The sequence below is a fragment of the Sarcophilus harrisii genome, chromosome X, assembly GCF_902635505.1.
Source record: "Sarcophilus harrisii chromosome X, mSarHar1.11, whole genome shotgun sequence".
NCBI lineage: Eukaryota > Metazoa > Chordata > Mammalia > Dasyuromorphia > Dasyuridae > Sarcophilus > Sarcophilus harrisii.
Window position 1 is genome coordinate 1,135,319 of NC_045432.1, and position 21,620 is coordinate 1,156,938.

The 21,620-nt window shown below is 40.7% G+C and overlaps 1 long non-coding RNA gene across 1 annotated transcript; it reads left to right on the plus strand.

The window, feature by feature from the left end:
- The first annotated feature begins 3,151 nt into the window (after positions 1–3,151).
- On the plus strand, positions 3,152–19,758 carry LOC116420283. Its single transcript, XR_004230592.1, has 3 exons — positions 3,152–3,243; positions 3,554–4,123; positions 17,735–19,758. It is a non-coding gene; the product is annotated as an uncharacterized LOC116420283 (long non-coding RNA).
- The last annotated feature ends 1,862 nt before the right edge of the window (positions 19,759–21,620 follow it).

The window sequence follows — 21,620 nt, forward strand, 5'->3', positions numbered from 1 at the left end:
AGGGAGCAGAGATGAAGAGGGAGACTATTCCAGGTGTGGGGGATAGCCACTGAAAATGGCCAGATCTGGGAAAATTGCCAAGGAGGCCAATGTCTCTGGACTGAAGAAGACATGATGGGGAGGGGGGAGAGGGTTGTGTAGGGTATCTGCAAACTAGAAAGGTGAGCTGTGAGATTATGAAAGACCAAATGCCAGTGCATTTAATATTTGATTCCAGAGTGGAGAGGAATCCACTGGATTTTATTGAGTGGAGGGGTAAGGGGAAGGTGCACAGAGTTAGACTTGAGCTTTTGGAAGATGATTTTGAAGAGAGAGTGCAAGACAGAATGGATGGGGATAGACTGGAGGTAGAGAACCCAACCAGAAGCCTATGTGGTAAGTGATGAGGGCCTGTACCAAGATGGTGATAGGGTCAGAGGAGATGAGAAAGCACACATGGGAGTTGTTGCAAGGGTCGAATTGACAAGTCTTGGCAACCGATTGGTTCAAGGGTGGTGGTGATGGAGTAGGGAGGGAAGCATGACGTCTAGATTAGGGGAATGATGGTACCTTGATGTAATGGTATAGTACAGTAATAAGGAAATTTGCAAGGGAAGAATGGTGGGGGTGGGGCAATATAGTGAATTCATTTTTTGACTTGTTGAAGGGAAGGGAAGGAAGGGAAGGGAAGGCCGTTAAGGCTGTTCAAGATAGAGCCCAGTGGGACGCTCATGGCGACAGACATGACCTGGATGAAGACCCAGCTAAGGATACTGGAAAGGAGTGATCTTGGTGAGATGTTGGAGAGCAGGTACTATCCTTTGCCTTTCTTTGTACGTGTGTCTTAGCACTTTGTATGTGTGGCATATACTAAACACTAAATGTTTATTTTTTGACTCTTTAGGAGGAGAACCAGGAGAGAATTTTGTTTTGAAAAACTGAGACGAAAGTATAAAGAAGAAGGTAAATGACAATGTTAAAGACTGCAGAATGATTGGAATAAAATGAGGATTGAGAGGAGGACACCGGATTTGTCATCTTAAAGATTGTTAGCAACATTCAAGAAGGGAGTGTCAGGTGAATGATGAGTTCAGAAGCCAGACCAGAGAGTTAAGAAGAGAGGGAGAAGAAAGCAAATTGAGGCCGCTTTTGTAGATGGACTTTTCAAGTAGTTTAGTATCAGTGATGTACTATAAGGGAGGGATAGTTTTCTTTTTCTGCGTGTGTGGGTGAATGAAACATGGACATGTCACTAAGTAATAGAGAAACAGCCAGCAGACAGGGAGACATTGAAGATAAGCGAAAGAATAGGAATGAAGAAATCTACAGGAGGGAATGGGATGGAACAGGTCATTTGTGGAGATAGAGGGCTTTGGCTTGATAAGGAGTAAGTTCACCTCTGAGTGAGACAGAGGCAAAGCAGAAGGCGTCTGAGTGATGGGAGAAGAAGTGGAAGGCAGGAGCTATCAGAAATGGGTCCCATATTCTCTCTGTCTCTCCCTGTCTCTCTATCTCTTTCTGTCTCTCTTTCTCTCTGTCTCTGTCTCTCTCTTTTTCTTTCTTATCAGGGTTAAGTGACTTGTCCAAGGTCACATAGCTAGTGTCAAATGTCTGAGGTCAGGTCTTCCTAATTGCAGCTCTGTCCACCGCACCACTTAGTTGCTGTTGGCCTCAGTATTTCTGATATGAACCAAGGTTCTTGGCTGAGAGCAGGGGTGTGGCAGGGTGCCGTGGGAGGTCTGAGGAGGGATGAAAAGTTTCTCAAGAGTCATGGTGGTGAGTGAGAAAATGAGCTTATTAGGGAAGTATAAAAAGATTGCCTGGGGGATCCAGGAATAGCTTTGTCGCCTTTTGGGGAAAACTGACTGCGGTTTTCGTGGGGAAGGAGAATGCAGGGATGAAAGCCATGTTTTGGAGACATTCTGGTAGACATCGGTCCTATTACACAGGACTTGGAAATGAAATGAAAACAATATCTTGTTGATCGGCGTTTACAAAATTCACTGTGGACAATTTTCAAGTTGGGGAAAGCAAATGAAATGGCACCTCAAGTCATGTGTTTCATTATTCTGTCAATTTAGCAAAACAGCTGCCAGAAGCATGAGATTTTCTGGGAAGTAACCACCAGTCAACCTGGGTTTTATAGAATTTTTGTCTGTTTGCCCTTTGATGATGATATATTGCTGTCTGTGGTCCTGACAGATGACCCTCTTGTAGAGCTTTCCATTGTCTTTGGTGCTCAAGTGATGGCTCTGTTTATTTCATGTAAACTCAGTTCTTGGGTAAATCCTTGAAAACCCATTAGAGCAAAGGTAAAACTGGGAGAAGAATTTCTCCCATTGGAGAGAGATTAGGATGAAGACAGGACGCCAGAGTATTCCATTCAATCCAATGAGTATCTGTTGAAGCTCATGACAAGGAAAACCGGATAGTTTTTGCAAATTACTCTTCTTTTGACACGTGAAAAAGAAACTTAGCTCTCACCCTTCTTGTCTCAGACCGTCTAGAAAGATGAAGGCACACTCCTGAGCTAAGAGTGGAAGAGGCAGCAGAACGAAATGCATATACTGCTCAGTTTTCAGTTGGGAACATCTAGATTCAAATCCTTCCTCTGACGCTTTCTAGCTGTGGGTCCCAGCTCAACTGCCCTCCCGAAGGCTCCCTTAGTATCTGATTTCGCCTACTCCGAAGTGAAAGTTTTTGACACTCTCCCTGGCCTTGCCCGATAGAACACAGGTGAAGTTGGATCCAAATTTTCCTCTTAGCCAAGACCAGCCATTTTCTCGTATGGGTTTCCCCCAAGTTTTACTTTGTCTGCGGGCTGCGCCAACGCTTCGCAGGGCGCACGGCCTCTGGCTTCGGTCTCTTTGTTGCTGGGAACCCCCCTCCCCCCCCCCCCCCCCCCCGTTCGGTAAGCCCCCGACACACACGGCTGCCTTTCTCTCATCCGACGAAACGTGGCCATTGTCCCCCCCACCCCCACCCAGCCCTCAGCTTCTAGGGACCGGAGTGACTTGGGAGACACTCTTTGGACCGATCCTCCAGCCACTGCACCCCGGCGTGTGAGATGAGCGCCCCCGCACCCTCCGGCTGCTTCCCCAGCCCCTCGCCCTTTTTCCTTCTCCTCCCCCACCCTCTCTTTCTCCCCCTCCCACCGCCTAACAGAGGAGGAACACGTGGGGCCCGTCCGGCTGCGGAGAGCAAGAACACGCGGGGGTGGGGCAGAAACGGACAAAGACTGGGGAGCACGGGGACAGAGCTAAGGTATCTGAGCTCGGCCGATGGAAGAGCGACTGCAGGGGCGGGGGGGGGGGTGGAGCGGGGCCCAGGCGACTTCTGCACCTGTCCGGCGCCAGATGTGGAGGGGCGGGGCGGGGGGTGGCCTCTCTGCTCCTCCAAAGCCCCTCTTTCTTCCTCCTCCCCCTCCCTCCATTATTAAGCCCGAGATCTTTCCCCTCTTTGAAAATGTCAGCGATGTTTGCCGATTCTCACAGCGCGGTCTCCCAGTAGCCCTCCCCCTCCCTCTCCCCTCTCTGAGAGCCACCATGTGACAAAACCGTATTTTTCGTTTTAGGGACACTAAAGCACTCAGCAGAGAAGAGACTTTGGGTTTGCTCTCTGTGGAAACACATCCAGCCTCTGAACCCTCCGAGGACCAGGTACTCGTGGCTGGAGAGCCTGTCTCTGAGACTCTTCCTATGATTACATAGCCCTGATGTGCTAGAAGCAAAGGGTAAACTAGAGATGGGAGGACTCCACTGAGCATCACCTGAAAGAGAGCCCCAAAGCCCAACTCCCAGCATGTTGTTGCCCAAGCCCAGAACTCCCAGGTCAGAAAACATGCTTCAAGCACCAGAAAGGAGCCATGCCAGTATAATAGAGCCACAGTCAGGATCCCACCAGATAGCAGCCACTACACTACAGGAGTGGAAGGCTTCAAAAATGACATTGGGATTTCTACCAACAATAACCTATCGAGCAAAACAGTATAAGCCTCCCCCCACCCCCACCCCCCCAATGGAGAAAACTGCAACCCAATGGATATTTAAGGAGATTGAGGACTTGCAAGCATTCCTGATGAAAAGACCCGAGCTGAAGAGAAAAGTTGACTTTGACCTGCAGGACTCAGGAGAAGCATCAAAAGGTAAACAGGAAGGAGAAATCCTAAGGGACTCAGGAGGTTACCCTGTGTGCCTTTCTGTAAGAGAACATCATTTCTGTATCTGGTAGGGATTCGAGTGCTATTAGCGAAGTTCAAAGGATTTTACATAGAAAGAGGGTGTGGGAGGTGGTACCCATCAGGAATTCTCCATGCCGCCTTCTTAACGTTTTATCTCCAGTCATTGTGGTCTTCTCAACTCTTTAGACAGAAGTGGGGGGCTACAGCCGCGGAATAGTCTATGTCACTTTGGATATGGCTGCATGGTAGATTCGTTCTGAATAACTTATTGCCTTTGTTACAATTGACAGTTCGATGGCCGAGAGGGTGGGTATCGGCAAATGATTGATGCAAAAACCTCTTTTTGTTTTAACAACAACAACAAAAAACCCAACAGATTTGTTGTTAAAAAAGGGAAGTAGCATTAGGGTTTAATGGTCAGAAGTATATAGGTGGGAACTCTACCTCTGACATTAGCTGTGCTGCCATGGGTACATCATCCAAGCTCTGTGAGCCTCAGATTTTTCACCAACAAAATTGGGATAATATCTACCTCCTAGGGGATTATGGTCACTCCTGGCTAGCATGGATGGTAGAGATACACTCCCTTGCCTGACTCCCACTGGCATACCAGGGGCCCAGAGGATCACCGCCCCATCTCTGCTCTGGCTTCTAGAAGTCTCCGGGGGATGGGGGCAGGGATCGGAGCTTGTAAGCCCCCAATAGTGTGGCTCCACAGTTGATGTCAATCAGTCCACATGGATGAATTGTGGGTATTTGTTCCGTAACAGAGCCTGAACCAGAAAATTTCCCCTTCCCCAAGTCAGTGACAGTCTCTCTCTCCAGGATATACACAGTCCGGGGGAAAGTAGACTCCAGCATAGGAAGCACCTGGGGCAAAGGAGCAACTCCCACTTCTTGGCCATTCTGTTTATGATGTAGCTTTTCTGCCCGGCTCTTGGATGAGCCTTGAGTCTGTCTTTCCATCTTGTGCCCCATCTTTCTTTGGCTCCTGATCCAGACACTCAGAGCTGGTCACTGTGCATGGTGCTAGGATGTTGAATGATAGGTCCCCAAACCCTCGGTTCCTCTGACTTTCTACAAGATCCTTATCTGCTAGAGGCTCACCTTCCCTCATCTTGACCTAACTAGTCTTCTGGTCTCATACGCACCCCAGACCAGGCCCAGGTGTCTCAACCAACCTGGGCTGACTTCCTGACACAGAAGAGGATGTGCCAGAGACGTACTAGCTTTCCTCATACCTCAGTCACATCTCAGTTCCACTGACTTGTCAAAGGTATCCAGAATAAGTGATCGCTTGATTGACTAAGTCCACCGCCACCTTTATACACAGAACAAGATTCGCAAGCTTAAAGTGGCCATTAACATTAACCCTTTATAGTAACTCTTCACCCTTCCTTGTTTTGAAGAGGACCATGGGTTCTGTTTTGATTTGGTGTGAATTAGATTTAAGTGAGGCAGAGTCACACAAAGTGGGATGTCTCTCTCTTTCTCTTCCTGTCATTGAAGCTTAGTGGCAGGACATAAGTCAGGATACCTACCAATGGCCCAGGATGCGGGGGATGACCTTGGGGTCTTCCATACCTGACCCCAGCTCGAAGTGCTCCACAGCACCTGCTTCAGTTGCATTCCTAGCAGTTGGAACAAATTCTTTTCTTTTGCCCTTTCCACAGGGTTTGGGGTAGGCATCCCAGCAACTCTCTAATGGTTTCGGGCCCTGTTGGTTACCCTCAACCTGGCTTAGCAGTCCTTCTGCTGAAAAGGTTTTTTTTTTTTTTTAATTTATCAAGCTGTGGCTTCTGTGCTCGCCACAGCTCCTTGAAGTCACCAGTGAGACTTACCTATTGGGTAGATACCAAAGATGGATGAGCAGCATGGAAAAAAGCTCAGCAAGCCTTCACCCCATAGAGCCCAAGCTCTTTTTATTAAATGTTTAGGTTTGCAAACACTTTCCTCACAGCCACCCAGGAAGGTAGTGATGCAAGTTTCATCAGCCCATTTTATAGTTGAGAAGAGCGGGGCTATGAAAGACAATGGTACCTGTATACTAATTGCCCAGTTCTTTGGAAATGACCTGGGGTGATTTCCTGATGGCAGGTCATTTTTCTTTGAGTCCCGGTTTCTCCATAAGAAAAAGGATGACAATACAAGTATTCCCTCTTGCAACTGGGCCCTTGTGAAGATGAGATGAAGCTTGTGAAAAGTCCTGGTTGAGGCAGCTAAGTGGTGCAATAGATAGAATTCTGAAGTCAGGAGGGCCCAAGTGCAAATCCAGCCTCAGACAGTAACTTTGTGACCCTAGACAAGTCACTTCACCCATTGCCCTCTTTTTCTCCCTTTCTTCCTTCCCTGTCCTCTATCTGTCCTCTTAGGGCATCATATCCTTACCTACAGATGCTCTTAAATGCATTTCTGTCTTCTCTTTTACACGTCTGAAGTCTCCCATGACACCTTGGGGTTTGCTGGCTAGATTTCTCTCTTAAAGGCCAGGCCTTAAACCAAAACCAATCTGATTCTCATCAGCCACCAATAGGTCCCAGGCCAAGTCCCATTTGGTTATTGTTTGGGTCCGGATTGACTCAGATTGCATGTAAATAGTCCTCATTCCTGCTTTGATCAGAAACCCTGGGGTCTTCCCCTCCCAGATTCATTCATTCATTTACTTATTTATTTAGAATTTTGGAGACTAACAGTGAAGGAAGAGATCTTTTGCTTCAATGGCTACTCAGCCTTAAGCGTTGAATGGGTGCGGCCTCAGTCAAACTGAGATGGTGGAAGATCTCGGCTTAGAAAGGCCGAGGTCTCCCACTGCATCCGGGGCCATCTCCAGGCCTGCTGATCTCTCTCTGGCCACTGCCCCAGATGGCTCTGGAGGGAAAGTGAGGGAGGCGACCTTGTATGGCACTCACTCACTTCAATCAGATTCACTTGATCATGGTGTCACCTCTCTATGTCATGGACCTCTTTGAGAATGAAGGATGAACAACAAGCCTCCAAAAGAAAAAAGAAAATGAGAAGTTCTTGTCTTTCTGAAGGCACTTTGTGTTGCTATGGGTAACATGCCCTAACAGTCAGAGGCTGTATAGCTTAAACATCTATCTGTACTGATTTAGTGGCACCTGTCTCAGAGGTGATCACTGAGTCTTTGTAATTTGTCATTACAAATGGCGAGTCTATCCCTTGTGCATCAGGACTTGGTACAGCAGCTGATTGACACGTCTTTTTATCCATATCATTCTGCATTTAGATTCTCTGTGTCTCTGTGAGTCTCTGTCTCTCTGCCTGTCTCTCTCAATAAGTAGGTATGAGTGTGGGTGCTTGTATGCCTTTCTCCTGATCTTTTGTTTTATCTATTGAGGTATGGCCATGCTTTCCTAACAGTTCAGAGAAAAGGGGGGAAGAATCCTCCCCCTCCTCTTGCTGTATGACTCATAACACAGGTCTGATAAGGAGCTAGAATGAACGTAGGCAGCTCAGGATGTGTTGTATCCTTGGAGATGGACCAGTCACCATGACAACCAATGATTAGAGCTGGTAAACTGGCTACTGCTGGCTTCCTCAATCCTAATCTTTTCCTTTAGTGAGGTTACAAAAGGAATATTCAACTAGGCTGTTTTGATCTGGACATTGGAGACCCTCCTCATAATGTCATTGTTTTATTCCCTCGGGGTAAAACATCCCTGGCACAATAGTATCAGGGGCTAATGAGTCTTAAATGCCCCATCTTTTCCTTTCTTCTTCATATCCATTAACCATGTCAATGCCAGTCAGTTAAAATGAATAATTGAGCAAGACCAAATAGCATTAATCAATTATACTTAACTGGGGGCCAAGCACTCCTGGGCTTATGTGGGTTCATATGTGCTGCTTTATTAGGGAAAATGCTCCTTTGCTTATTCACATATTACTAAAAATGACACAGAAGTCCTCACTCCAAGATTAGGTAGAATCCATTTGTACTGGACACAACCCATCTCTTGCCACAGTTGAAAGGTTGGGGTAGGAGGCAGGGAGTGGAGAGGGTGATATTAATTAGCTCTGGAGAATCACCTCTTCTTGAGAGCAGTAGCACACTGGGCCAGAGAGCAGAAAGGAGCCCCTTCTCTCTGAGCCCTCTCTGTCCCTCCCCTCCCCCCAGGAACCTGCCACCAGCTTCCATGGCACCTCAGCCTCAGCCTCTGGCAGTATCAACCTGTTTCCTACATCCTTAGCCAAGAATGTTTTTTTTTTTTTTTCTGAAGAAAGAATGGAGTATCAAGAGTCCCAGAGACAGAATATCTGTGACATGGGGAGGAGAACTCTAGAGAAGCTGTAGCTTGTTTGCTTGGAACTTTTCTTCCCCTCCTGGTGTACCTCAACCACATCCTTTACACTAATATGCATAGAACACCCAACATAATCAATCAGTCAGTCAACAGGGGAAAGGAGAGAGGGGGTGAAGGAGGAAGAGACAGAGACAGAGCAGAGAGGGAGAGAGGACCTTACAGTCTAACGAGGGAGCTAAAGTCCAAGGTCGGGGAGCTAACAGTTTAATATTAGGGACAAATAAAGGAAACAAAAAACCTAACTTAAATGACAAAGAGTGATAGATTGAAGAAGAAAACAAAATTCTATGATGTGCCATTTACTAGATACACATTTAACATTTAAAGACAAACAAAATAAAACTGAAGAGATGGGAAAAACCTTACTATTCTCCAAGTGATTCCAAAAAATAGAAATTGTAAAAATGGCAGCTGACAGTGCAAAGGAAAATATTCAAAAAGTAGGCTATATCTTGTTTGTGTTGGTTTTGTTTGTGCAAAACCTTTTTAATTTGGTTAATGTTTTTGCATTTCATGATGTTCTCTAGTTCTTCTTTGGTAATAAATTCCTCCCTTCTCCAAAGATCTGATAAGTAAATTATCCCTTGCTCTCCTAATTTGTTTATGGTATCATTCTTTATGCCCAAATTATGTATCCATTTTGACCTTATGTTAGTATGGGGTGTGAAATGTAGATTTATACCAAGTTTCTGATCTATCATTTTCCAGTTTTCTCAGCAATTTTTGTGAAATAGTGAGTTCTTATCCCAGAAGTTGGAGTTTGGAGGTTTATCAAGTACTAGATTATTATAAGTCTTCATTACTGTGTTGTGTGTATCTAACCTATTCCATTGATTCATCACTCTATTTCACTAATATCAAATGGTTTTGATGACTGCTGCTCTATAATGTAGTTTAGGCTAGAACACTGTCCTTTGTATTTTTTTTTTCATTAATTCCCTCAAGATTCTTGACTTTTTGTTCTTCCAGATAAATTTTGTTATTATTTTTTCTAACTCTATAAAATAATCTTTTGCCAGCTTGATTGGTATGGCACTCAACAAATAGACCAATATAGACAGGATTGTCATTTTTTATTATATTAGCTCGGCCTTCCCATGAGCAATTGATATTTTTCCAGTTGTTTAGACCTGACTTTATTTGTGTGAGAAGTGTTTTATAATTGTGTTCATATAGTTCCTGAGTTTGTCTTGGCAGGTAGACAGCCAAATATTTTATTTTATCTACAATTATTTTAAATGGAATTTCAAATGGAAGTACAAAGCTAGGAGAAAAAAATTACAGTTAATTTCTGATAAAGGTCTCATTTCTAAAAGATATAAAGAATTGTGTCAAATGTATAAGAATACAAGTCATTCCCCAGTTGGTAAAAGGTCAGAGTATATGAGCACACAATTTTCAGATGACAGAATCAAAGCTATCTAAATCACATGAAAAAATGCTCTAAATCACTATGGATTAGAGAAATGTAAATGAAGACACCTCAGATACCACCTCATTCGTCTCACATTGACTAAGATGACAGGAAAATAAATTGGAGGGGATGTTGGAAAACTGGGACACTGACATATTGTTGGTGGAATTGTGAACCGATCCAACCATTCTGGAGAGCAATTTGGAACTATGCCCAAAGGACTATAAAACTGTGCATACCCTTTGATCCACCAGTGTCTCTACTGGCTCTGTAGCTCAAGAAAATAATAAAGAAGGAAAAAGAACCCATATGTGCAAAAATGTTTATAGCAGCTCTTTTTATGGTAGCAAAGAATTGGAAAATGAGTAGATGCCCATTAATTGGGGAATAGCTGAACAAGTTGTGGTAAATAAAGGTAATGGAATATTATTGCTCTTTTAAAAATGAGGAACAAGCTGATTTTAGAAAGGCCTGGAAAGATTTACATGAACTGATGCCGAGCGAAACAAGCAGAACCAGAAATATATTGTACACAATAACAGCAAGAATGTGCAATGATCAATTATGAAAGACTTGGTTCTTCTCGGTGGTTCAGTGATCCAAAACAATCTCAATAAACTTTGGATAGAAAACGCCATCTGAATCCAGAGACAGAATTATAGAAACTGAATGGAAATCAATATATACCATGTTCCTTTCTTTTTTGTTTTTTTTCCTTCTCTCTTGTGGTTTGCCCTTTTTGTTCTGATTGTTCTAATATGATTCATAAAGAAATGTATATTTAAAAAGTTAATATACATGTATAACCAAAAAAGAATAATGATGAGTAGGACAATCTCAGAAAAACTTGGAAAAACTTCCATGAGCTCATACAACGTGAATTGCATTCTCTCTTTCTTTATTTCTCCTTTCTTCCTTCCCTCCCTCCTTCCCTTTCCTTCCCTTTATTTTTCTCGATTTTTTTTTGAGGGGACATAGGAATCTGTTTTCTTGTACAACATGAATTTTATGGAACTGTTTTGCATAGTTTCACATGTACTTTCTCAATAGAGGTGAGGGTGTGGAGGGAGGAAGGGAGAAAATTTGAAACTCAAAAGTTTAAAAACAAATGTTAAAAAGTGTTTTACAAGTAACTAGGGAAAATGAAAAACTAAATAACAAAAAAGAAAATGCTTAAAATATTAAAATATATTTCTTTCTTCAAAAAGTAAACTTTAGAAGAATAGCATCAGGATAAATAGGCCACTGAGATGCATTTGGTTAGAAAGACGTAGGTGTCCTGGCTCATCTGATTTTGTGTGTGAAATACATTTGATAGTCTAATTTTGAGTTGGGAGGGATATTTGAATAGAGAATGTCAGAACAGGAGAAGAGGACCTTGGATGTCATTTAATCCAAGGCATCTTAAATTTTTTCTATTCACAACCCCTTTTTGTCCAAGAAATTTTTTTACTTTATTATGAGTACATAGGTACATAAAATGGGTATATAAATCAAATCAAACATTTCTCATGATAAATCATTAAGAAATTTATTTTAAAACAATTCTTTGGCATATATATATATATATATATATATAATTTTACCATTTATTAAAGATGAAGGAAAATTTACATACTAATGAGATTGTTCTTTTTTACATAAAGAAATAAATCTTGGGTATTTGATAGCTTTTACTGTCACCAATTTTTGCAAAACTCTCACATTCAGTTACTTGATCTCATGAACGGTCTCAACTTACAGTTTAAGGAGCTTTGATCTAGTGTAACCCCATCATTTTCCAGATGGGGAAACTGAGGCTTTGGGAAATTTTGACTTGTCCATGGTCCAGGACCAGGATGTTCTCTCCCTATACTTTTCCATGAGGTTTGGATCTTTCATTTGTTGTTCTCTCAATCTCCCATCAGCTGACTTGTATGTGGGACTTTGAAGTTTACAAAACACTTTACATGCATAATCAGATTTAATTTTTTTAATGGAGGTGCCACGCTTCATAGAAAATTTCAACAATATGAATGATTTCCATTATTTTCTTACCTTCCCTATCCTTCCATCTGATATACCAACATTACTATTTCAGGCCCAACTTTTCTCAGATTGACAACTGCAATCTCTTCTAATTAGTCTTCTTGCCTTTATTTACCTCCCTTTCCCCACAAACTGCTATGTTATATATTATTTTGTTTTCCTTTATTCTTTTTCATTCACTTTAAATACAAAATAAGAAAAGGGGAAAAAAGAACATTTTCATATTCACAGTAAAACATAAGAAAGGATTCAATATAAAACAATAAACTTCCATTTTCAAAAGAACACATATAATAAATATAATACATCGTTTTCAAAGCAATCCAGCTTTGCTTCATTCTAAGTCTCTGCTGTGCGTTTTTCATTTTATTCCCCCCATAACAAAGGCTGCAATTAAACTCAGAAATATATACATAAGATATATAGATAGATAGATCTATAAATATATGTAAATATATGGTGATGTACATATATGTAAAATGGTACTATGGATATTTCCATTTGTCATCTTTCTCTGAAAGTAGCTCTAAGTCTTTCCATATTTTTCTAAATCAATGAGCTAATCATTTCCTGCATCACAAAAGTAATTCCAACACAATCACATCCTATCTGAGAGATTATCTATGAAATGTTTCCCTCATTTTTCTATGTTCCTTCTATTCTTGATTTCACTGTTTTATGTATACCAAAAATTTTTAATCAAATTAATTTAAAAATAGAACTATTTTACACTTCAACGATGCTCTGTAAGTTTAAGATCTTATACTGCTGAATCTTTTTCCTTTACATCTTTTATCCTCTTTTCTTTCAGATTTCTGACCATTTGTTCTTCCAAATGAACTTTGTTGTATTTTTTGTTCTAACTTGGTAAAATGACATTTTAGTAATTAAAGTGCAATGGTATTGAGTAAATCGGTTAGTTAGATAAAATTGTCTTTTTTTCTAAACATTGCCATATTGATCAAGGAAAATTAGATCAAAAAAGAAAAACATGAGAAAAACAAGCAAACAGCAGCCAAAAAAAGGTGAAAACACTATATTGTGATGCACACAGTCCTCACAGTTCTCGCTCTGGGTGAAGATGGCTCTCTCCATCGCAATTGGAATTGGCCTGAATCACCTCGCTGTTGAAAGAGCCAAGTCCATCAAAACTTGATCATCACATAATCTTTTTGCTCTGTACAATGTGCTCTTGGTTCTACTTACTTCACTTAGCATCAGATCACATGAGTCTCTCCAGGCCTTTCTGAAATCATCCTGCTGATCATTTCTTATAGAACAATAATATTCCATAATATGCATATACTATCACTTATTCAGCCTTTCTCCAATTGATGGGCATCCACTCAAGTTTCCACTGCCTTACCACTACAAAAAAGGGCTGCCACAAACATTTTTGCACATGTGAGTCTCTTTCCCCCCTTTATGATGTATTTGGGATATAGACCCAGTAAAGACATTGTTATTTGATAGCCCTCTGGATATAGTTCCAAATTGTTCTGCAGAATTTCATACTCCACTAATAATGTATTATTGTCACAGTTTTACCACATTCCTTCCAACATTCATCATGATCTTTTACTGTCATCTTGGTCAATCTGAGAGGTGTGTAGTGGTACCTCAGAGTTGTCTTAATTTGTATTTCTCTAATCAATAGTGATTTGGAGCATTTTTATATGACTAGAAATGAATTTAATTTCTTCATCTGAATATTGCCTGTCCATATCCTTTGGCCATTTATCAATTAAAAAGTGGCTTGTATTCTTAAAATTTTGAATCAATTCTCTATATATTTTAGAAATAAGGCTCTTATCGGAGCTCTTGGATATACATTTTCCCCCAGTTTACTGTTTCCCTTCTAATCTTGGTTGCACTGATTTTGTTTGTACAAAACCTTTTTAATATAATTAGAATTACCCATTTTGAATTTCATAATGTTCTCTAGTTCTTCTTTGCTCATAAATTTCTTCCTTTTTCATAGGCCTGAGAGGTAGTAGACTAACCCTTGTTCTCATAAGTTGCTTGTAATACCACTTTTTATGTAAAAATCATAAACCCATTTTGACCTTATCTGGGTATAGGATGTGAGATGTTGCCTAGTTTCTGCCATACTGTTTCCCAATTTTCCCAGTCATTTTTGTCAAATGGTGAGTTCTTATCTCAGAAGCTGGAGTCTTTGAGTTTATCCAAATTACTAGATTACTATAGTCACTGACTAGTGTGTTTTGTGAACCTAACCTATTCCACTTATCTACTGCTGTATTTCTTAGCTAGTACAAAATGGTTTTGATGACCACTGTTTATAAAATAGTTTTAGATTTGGCACAGATAGACCACCTTTATTTGCATTTTTTTCATTAATTCCCTCGAAATTCTTGATCATTTGTTCTTTCAGATGAATTTTATTATTTTTTTTCCTAATTCTATAAAGTCATTTCTTGGCAGTTTGATTGGTATGACACTGAAAAAATAGATTAAGTTTGGTAGAATTGTCATTTTTAGTACATTACCTCAGCATACCCGTGAACACATGATATCCTTACAGTTGTTTAGATGTAACTTTATTTATGTGACAAATCACGTAGACTCCAAAATATTTTATATTATTTTCAGCTATTTTAAGTGTAATTTCTGTTTGTATCTCTTGCTGCTGGACTTGTTGTTAATATACAGAAATACCAATGATTTCTTTTGTATCCTGCAACTTTGCTAAAGTTATTAATTGTTTCTAGTAGCTTTTAATTTCCTTTTTAGTATTCTCTAAGTAATACCATCATATCATCTGCAAAGACTGAGAATTTGGTTTCCTCATGACCTACTCTAATTCTTCCAATTTATTTTCCTTCTCTTATTGCCAAAGCAAACATTTTTAATACAATGTTGAATAGTAATGGTGATAGTGGGCAATCTTGTTTCACCCCTAATATTATTGGGAATGGTTCTAATTTTACATTACATTTGATTACATATGATGCTTGCTGATGGTTTTAGATAAATGCTATTGATCATTTTAAGGAAAACTTTTTATTCTTATGCTCTCTAGTTTTTTTAAATAGGAATGGATATTGTATTTTGTCCATTTTTTCCCCTGCATCTATTGATATATGATTTCTGTCAAAATTGGTTTTTTTAAAATTATTTTGCCTTTACCTACCCATAAACAATAAATATTGATCCAGTTAGTTAAATCTGACTTTATTTGTATAAAAAGTATTTTATGTTTATGTTCATATAGTTCCTGTGTCTGTTTTGGCAGATATACTCTCAGGTATTTCTACTGTCTAGTTATTTCAAGTAGGCTAAAACAATATTGAACACTATTGATGAAACAATGTAGTTATGTTATTTATATTTCTTGATATTATATGTGGAATTTTTAAAGTTCTGTTGTTTTTTATCACAAATACTTAAATTTAAGTTTATTAAATGTTCATTTTTTCCCATTCAGGATTATACTTAACTTTGCTGAGTAAGTTGTTGTTGGTCATAATCCCAGCCTTTTGCTCCTCCATAATTCTTCGGAGAAATATCTACTAAGTTTTGTGTAATCCTTATTGTAGGTCAGTGATATTTTATCTGTTTGTTTTTCTTGTTACTTATAGTATTTTCTGCTTGACATTGAAGCTTTGACATTTCTGAAGTTTTTCTTTCTGAGATCTCTTTCAGATGGTGATTAGTGGATTTTTTAAAAATTCTGTTTTGCCTTCATATTCTAGGATTTCCGGAAAATTTTCCTTGATAATTTATTGTAATGTGGTATTAAGATTCTTTTTTAATTATAATTTCAGATGGTCTGACTGACTGTATATTATTTCATTTTTATCTGTTATCCACATCAGTTATTTTTCTTATGAGATGTTTCTCAATCTCGACTATTTTTTCATTTTTTATTTATTTATTGGTTTCTTATAGTTGATGTGGCTGATGTAGCACCAAATGTTATTTAGACACCAGATGATGTACTTTAGGAGAAATACCAAAAGCACTGATCATGTGAAGAATTCACAATGGCCATTCTCTTTGGCAAAAGGTAGATTTATTTAGAGGAATATGTGAGGGATGTAGAAGACCCTTACCCAAAATGATTACTCGGAGATCACTCAAAATAGAAAGCAGAAAGGTTGTTTATTAATAAATTCTCATGAGAATGAGCAATTAGACCACGAGGAGGGAAAAAAAGAAAGGTAGAAGGGCTAAAGAAGTAGTAAAGATATACAGTTTTTATAGTTTCTGTTACAAAGAATTACATCATAGGTTGGGGGGCATTGAGAAATAGGTGTCCTCTCCCCTAATTGAATGTTAAACATTGGTATCAAAGGCAGATTAGAACGGAACATTTTCAGTTTCCCTGATTCTGAGAGGAATCATCCATCAGACCTTCAAACTTCAGATTACTGAGCTGACAGCATTTGATAATCTAAATATTGATAACATTGAACCAGGATAAACATCATCTCTGGCTAAGTAAATGTATCTAAAGTTTAAGTAAATATTGGCTTGCACACACCGTACTTATGTAGGTCACAGAGACATAGAAATAATAAAAAATAAAATACAGAAAAAGAATTCATACACTCCTGTAAGTACTTTACCTTATCTCTGTATTCCACACAAATAGGTTACAGACAAAATGATGGGATACAATAGACAGCAGGAATGATAAATATAAAATAGAATGGGAGAGCATATATAAAACAAGTTCCTTAGTGGAACTCACAATTATCTAGTAGAAAGGGAGCACCCTATGAGATTGAGCATGCCCTTAACTGGCAGTCTAAATTGGCTAAAAAATCCTGAAAGGGACTTAACATCCTAAAAGAGATAGGTATAGGAGAAGTGTGGGTGAGAAGCATAGTGGAATTAGGAGAGGTGCCATATAGTATAGGGGAGGAGTAAGGAGTAAGAGAAAATCACTATAAGGCAGAATGTCATGGTGGACTGATTCAAAAGAGGGCTGTAGGTAAGCCATGGGCATTAAGTTGTTTTATAGAGAAAATTTCGCCTCAGAGATTTGACATAACTTAGATGCCTGACTGGATTACCTTCAGAGGAGGGATCATGGAATTAAAGTGATCTGTATTATCAGAGCCTTCTTCCTGCCTGCCCCAGGAAATATATATTATCAATTTTTCAGGTTCTTTCTGCCAAGCACACCCACCATTCAGGACTTCATCATAGTGTCATTAGCTTCCCCTTGCCCAATTCTAGTTTCTAGAATTATTTTCTTCCTAAAGTTTGATTCTCCATTTCCAATTGGTTAACTTTCTTTTCATAAATTTTTTGGATTGTTTCTTCCTCCCCTTTTTCCTTGATGTCTCTTATTTGATTTTTAAAGTCCTTTTTAATTTCTAAGGCCTCTTTTTGCAAAGGCTTAGGGCCATTTGAGGTTTCTCATTGAAAAAAATGAGTGGCTTTAGGGGAGCTAGTTGGTGTAGTGGATAGAGCATCAGCCCTGAAGTCGGGAGGACCTGAGTTCAAATCTAACCTCAGTCACTTAACACTTCCTAGCTGTGTGACCTTGGGCAAGTCACTTACCCCAATTGCCTCAGTGGAAAAAAGAAAAAGGGATGGCTTGTTTTTTTTTTTTTTTAACTCCACTATCTTCCACTGAATATAAACCCACATCTTTTCTATCACCATAGTAATTATCTATGGCTGAGTTCTTTCTCCTTTGCTTTCTTGTTTTTATTTTTATTTTGTTTTTGTTTTTAGCAGTTATTATTATAATCTAGTCTTAGTGCCAAGGTTAGGAAATGATAGCCCAAGCCTTAGGTCCTTCTAACTGTTATTTTCTTAATTCTGTGCCAGGGCCCAACTTTGGACACTCCTCTCCATTCTGAAGCCATGGCTAGGGCCCCCAGCCAAGCTGTTCGTCAAATGCTCTCTGGTGGCTGGTGGCTACAGACTACATCTGCTCCCTCTGCCCTGAAACTGAAATCTGGGACTCTGCTCTCTTGAAAGTGCTACAGCCAGCAAGATCCCTACTCCTATGGTACTGCATTCACCAGGTATGTGCTCATTTCTTCTCTCTAGCTGCAGCCTGGGACCATATCTTATCAGTTTACATGTGTTTCCCATTTCTTGACAATGGAAGGTCCTTCAGTCTTCTACTCAGCCTTTGGACTAGCACACTGTTTTTGAGGTGAAAGTTCTTGAGGCTGAGTCTGCCTTCCAACCCAACCGCCCCCGGGACTTGTTTATAGATTCTATGGAGTGTCGGAGATGTTTGCTCTTCACTTAGGCCGAACTTCCCTTGAGGAAGTCTTTCCTGGGGTCTTCTCATGTTGTCTTAGGACAGCTGCTTTACCCTGATTATTGTTAATATCTGCTGTTTTATGTTCCTTCTGAAACATTGTTCTTTTTGTGTGTGTGTGTGTGGAAGAAATTTGAAGTGCTGAAAGTTTTCTCAGTTATTTTGTCATCTCCATCAGATTTAATTCTTGCCTTGAATCTTGAGGGTTTCTATGGACATACTTGTCCCCACTCTGCCTCCATCACCATCCCACAATGCTATACACCTTGCCTCCACAGCTCTCAAGGCTCAGGTCCTGGAAGGCAAAAATTGAATGAATGAAATATGGCCATTTTCTTTTTGTATTATGAGCTTGCTGGTCATCATCAAACTCACAATTCAAATCCAGAGAAAAGATCATGAACTTATGTCATGTGCAGTTTTTCTGTGTTTATTAACTTAGTAACAAAATGACTATTTTGTTTCTGTGCCCTCTTCAGAACTTATTTTTGTAATTTGATGCTATGTTTCTTGGGGTATAATAGCATAGAAGCACTGAACCCCCACAATATATTGGGCTTCCAGGATTTGATGTGAATTATCTCCTCCTGTCAGGAAGAAGTCCAAATATTATCAGATATAACCAATTCCCAAACTATTCTGATTGAGGGATCATGAAGGTGGAACTCTTTTTTTCTATCCCTCCAACCTCTGTGCATCTTCAAACAACCTTATTGAAATAAATAAGTAAAATGGAATATATACATTTTAAAATTGAGTCAATATGTAGCCCCCAAGGAGCTTTATGCATAGATTAATAGTCCTACAATTCTATCTGAGTTTGACCCTAATGATGTGGTTCTAGTACCAGAATGTTGACAGACACCAAAAGTTGGGCTTCCGTCATGTGAAGAATTCACCCTGGCCATTCTCTTTGACAAAAAGTAGATTGATTTAGGGAAATAGGTTATGGACAAAATGAAGGGATACAATAGGCACTGGAAATGGTAGATATGAAAGAGAGTGGCAGAGCCTATGAAAGAGAAGTTCCTCAGTGGGACTCACAAGTACCCAGCAGAAGGGGAGCCCCCCATGAGATTGGGGCTTGCCCTTAGCTGGCAGGGTGAAGGGGACTTAGCGCCCCAAAAGCCTTAGTTGTAGGGAAGAGAAGTGGGGCTGGCAAGCAGAGTGGAGTTAGGAGATACCATGTGGCATGGGGGAGGGGTAAGTGAGTATGGCATGGGCCTAAGTAGATTTTATAAGGAAAACTTACCGTCAGGGACATGACTGAGATTTCTACAGAGTCGGGTGAGCCTCAGGATTTCAGACTGGAGAACCTCTCCAGGGGCTGGGGCCACAAAGCTAAACTGACCTCTCTCAGAGCCTCCTGCCTGCCTGCCTGCTGCCTGCCTCGGGGATCAATTTTTGTTTCTCTTGGTTCAAAACCACATCCAGGACCTCACCATTCCCCACTCTTTTAATTTATTATCAAAATCTTTTGAAGAGTGGCTCGGGGGTCCCTAAACAGAAGGGGGTCTATTAGACCGAAGCCAAGTTTTAGGGGCCAAATCCACACTTGTGTCAAAAACGGGAGTGAATTGCAGGGGTCTCTGGGGTTGGAGTGTTACAGAGATGAACCGAAGCAAAGTGTGGTGATATCACGGGGGTGCAAAGTTAGTTACCAGGGCACAATAGCAGAGATTAGCACGGGGTCAGTTTGCCCCTTACTGGGGGCCCACTCAGACACTGGATGGTATTTTGCTGGGGTCCATTCACCCCAACAGTCCGTTTCCCTCCAAACAAATGGGGCCCAAAGTCCTTTGGGATTTGGGGCAATAATCTCATCTGCTGGGGATGGAGGTGGAGCTCATTTGGGGGGAGTAGGCTAGGAGGTGATTGAAATGAGTAACCCAGTGAACTGAGCCAGATCCCCGAAGCTGGTCCATACAGCTGTCAGTGCTGGTCATTTGAAGGTGACCACAGGCTAAAACAACCTGAGAAGCCTGGTCAGTAGCGTGAAAACAGCAAAGGGGTCACCTGGGTGGCCAAGGACACCTGGGCCAAAGTGTTCCAAAGGACTTTGGCTTTGGGTAGAGGGATAACAGACTGAGATGGGGCTTTGTCCTAGTCTGACCAGAAGCTCTCCCCTCCGGAGCTGTCAGGAGCGCCCAGGGAGGGGCAGGGCTGGCTTGAGAGAGCCCCAAGAGCAGAGTTCTCCTCCCTGGGAGGAGGGTTGAAAGGGAACAGAATCTTCTCCACCTTCTCTGAAGACAGAGAGTCTGCCAGAGTGAAGATAATAATCAATTTTAAAGCCCGAGCCACAGTTTGGGTGACCCTGCAGAGAGCTGGGCAGGCCTAAGCGGAGTGGGATCTCTGAGGAGGGACTTGGCTGTTCTTGTGCTGGCCTGGCTGTTCCCTGAGGACTTTTCTCCGCACCAGAGTAGAAGCAGGCTTACCTGGGGAGACATGACCCCAGCAGAGAAAGAACCTTAGCCTTGGACATCATCACACGGCCTTCTGTTGGATGCAGAAGGTGGGGTTTTCAGATCTCCCCACTTGGGATGGGACTCTACTCAAAAGTCCATTGCTCTCAACCAGAAAAAAGCACCAAATACCAAGTGAAAAGGCATCTTGTGTAGAAGTCAGTAAAAACAAATGGAAAACTGTCATCAGTGCTCAGAGCTTCAAAGCAAAAACAAACCAGAAGAGTCCATTGCCTGGAGAACTGGGGGAGTGAGAAGGCCAAAATCATAGCAGTCTCTTTTGTGGCTGCATCAACAAACCCATTTCCTATACCTTGGTCTGTGCATGTCAAATAAGTTATAAAAATACAACCATGCTTGTGGCTGGCACAGACGCACCGGACAAACAGATGTTATTCCCCATGAACTAAAACAGAATGCACTTTTTGCCACGGATGTAACAAAAACTCGTTACATTAAAAAAAAAAAAAACCTGCAATAAAATTCTCTAAATCACTGCATGAAAATAGCCTCTGGGTCTTACAAATGCATCAGTAGCAAAATGTTCTTACAGTTTGAAAGGTTTAGAGACCTTATACAGACATATTTCGAATAATATAGATTTCTTGTAACAGGCATATGACTGGGCTAAATACTCACCTATTCAATGATGGAAAACCATCATTCATCTAATGACTACACATTTTCAGATAGAAAATGGGAAGATTTTATACTTGCATTTGCTTATAGCTTTTAATGGTCATGGTAAGCTTCAAGCTTAACGTTCACTTGCTCTGAATATAGAGATTTGCCATAAGAGAAAAAGCAGGGACAGGACAAAGCTTCCTCAGCTGTTTGACTTCACGTATGAGAAGCACACATGAATTCCACCTCCAGCCCGACTCGAAATAGGTAAGAATCTTCAGGAAAAGGGAGGATTTGGGGATGTTAGAATCAATTCAAGCGGTAAAAGTCATCCTTCCCTGCTTTTAAGGCCCCT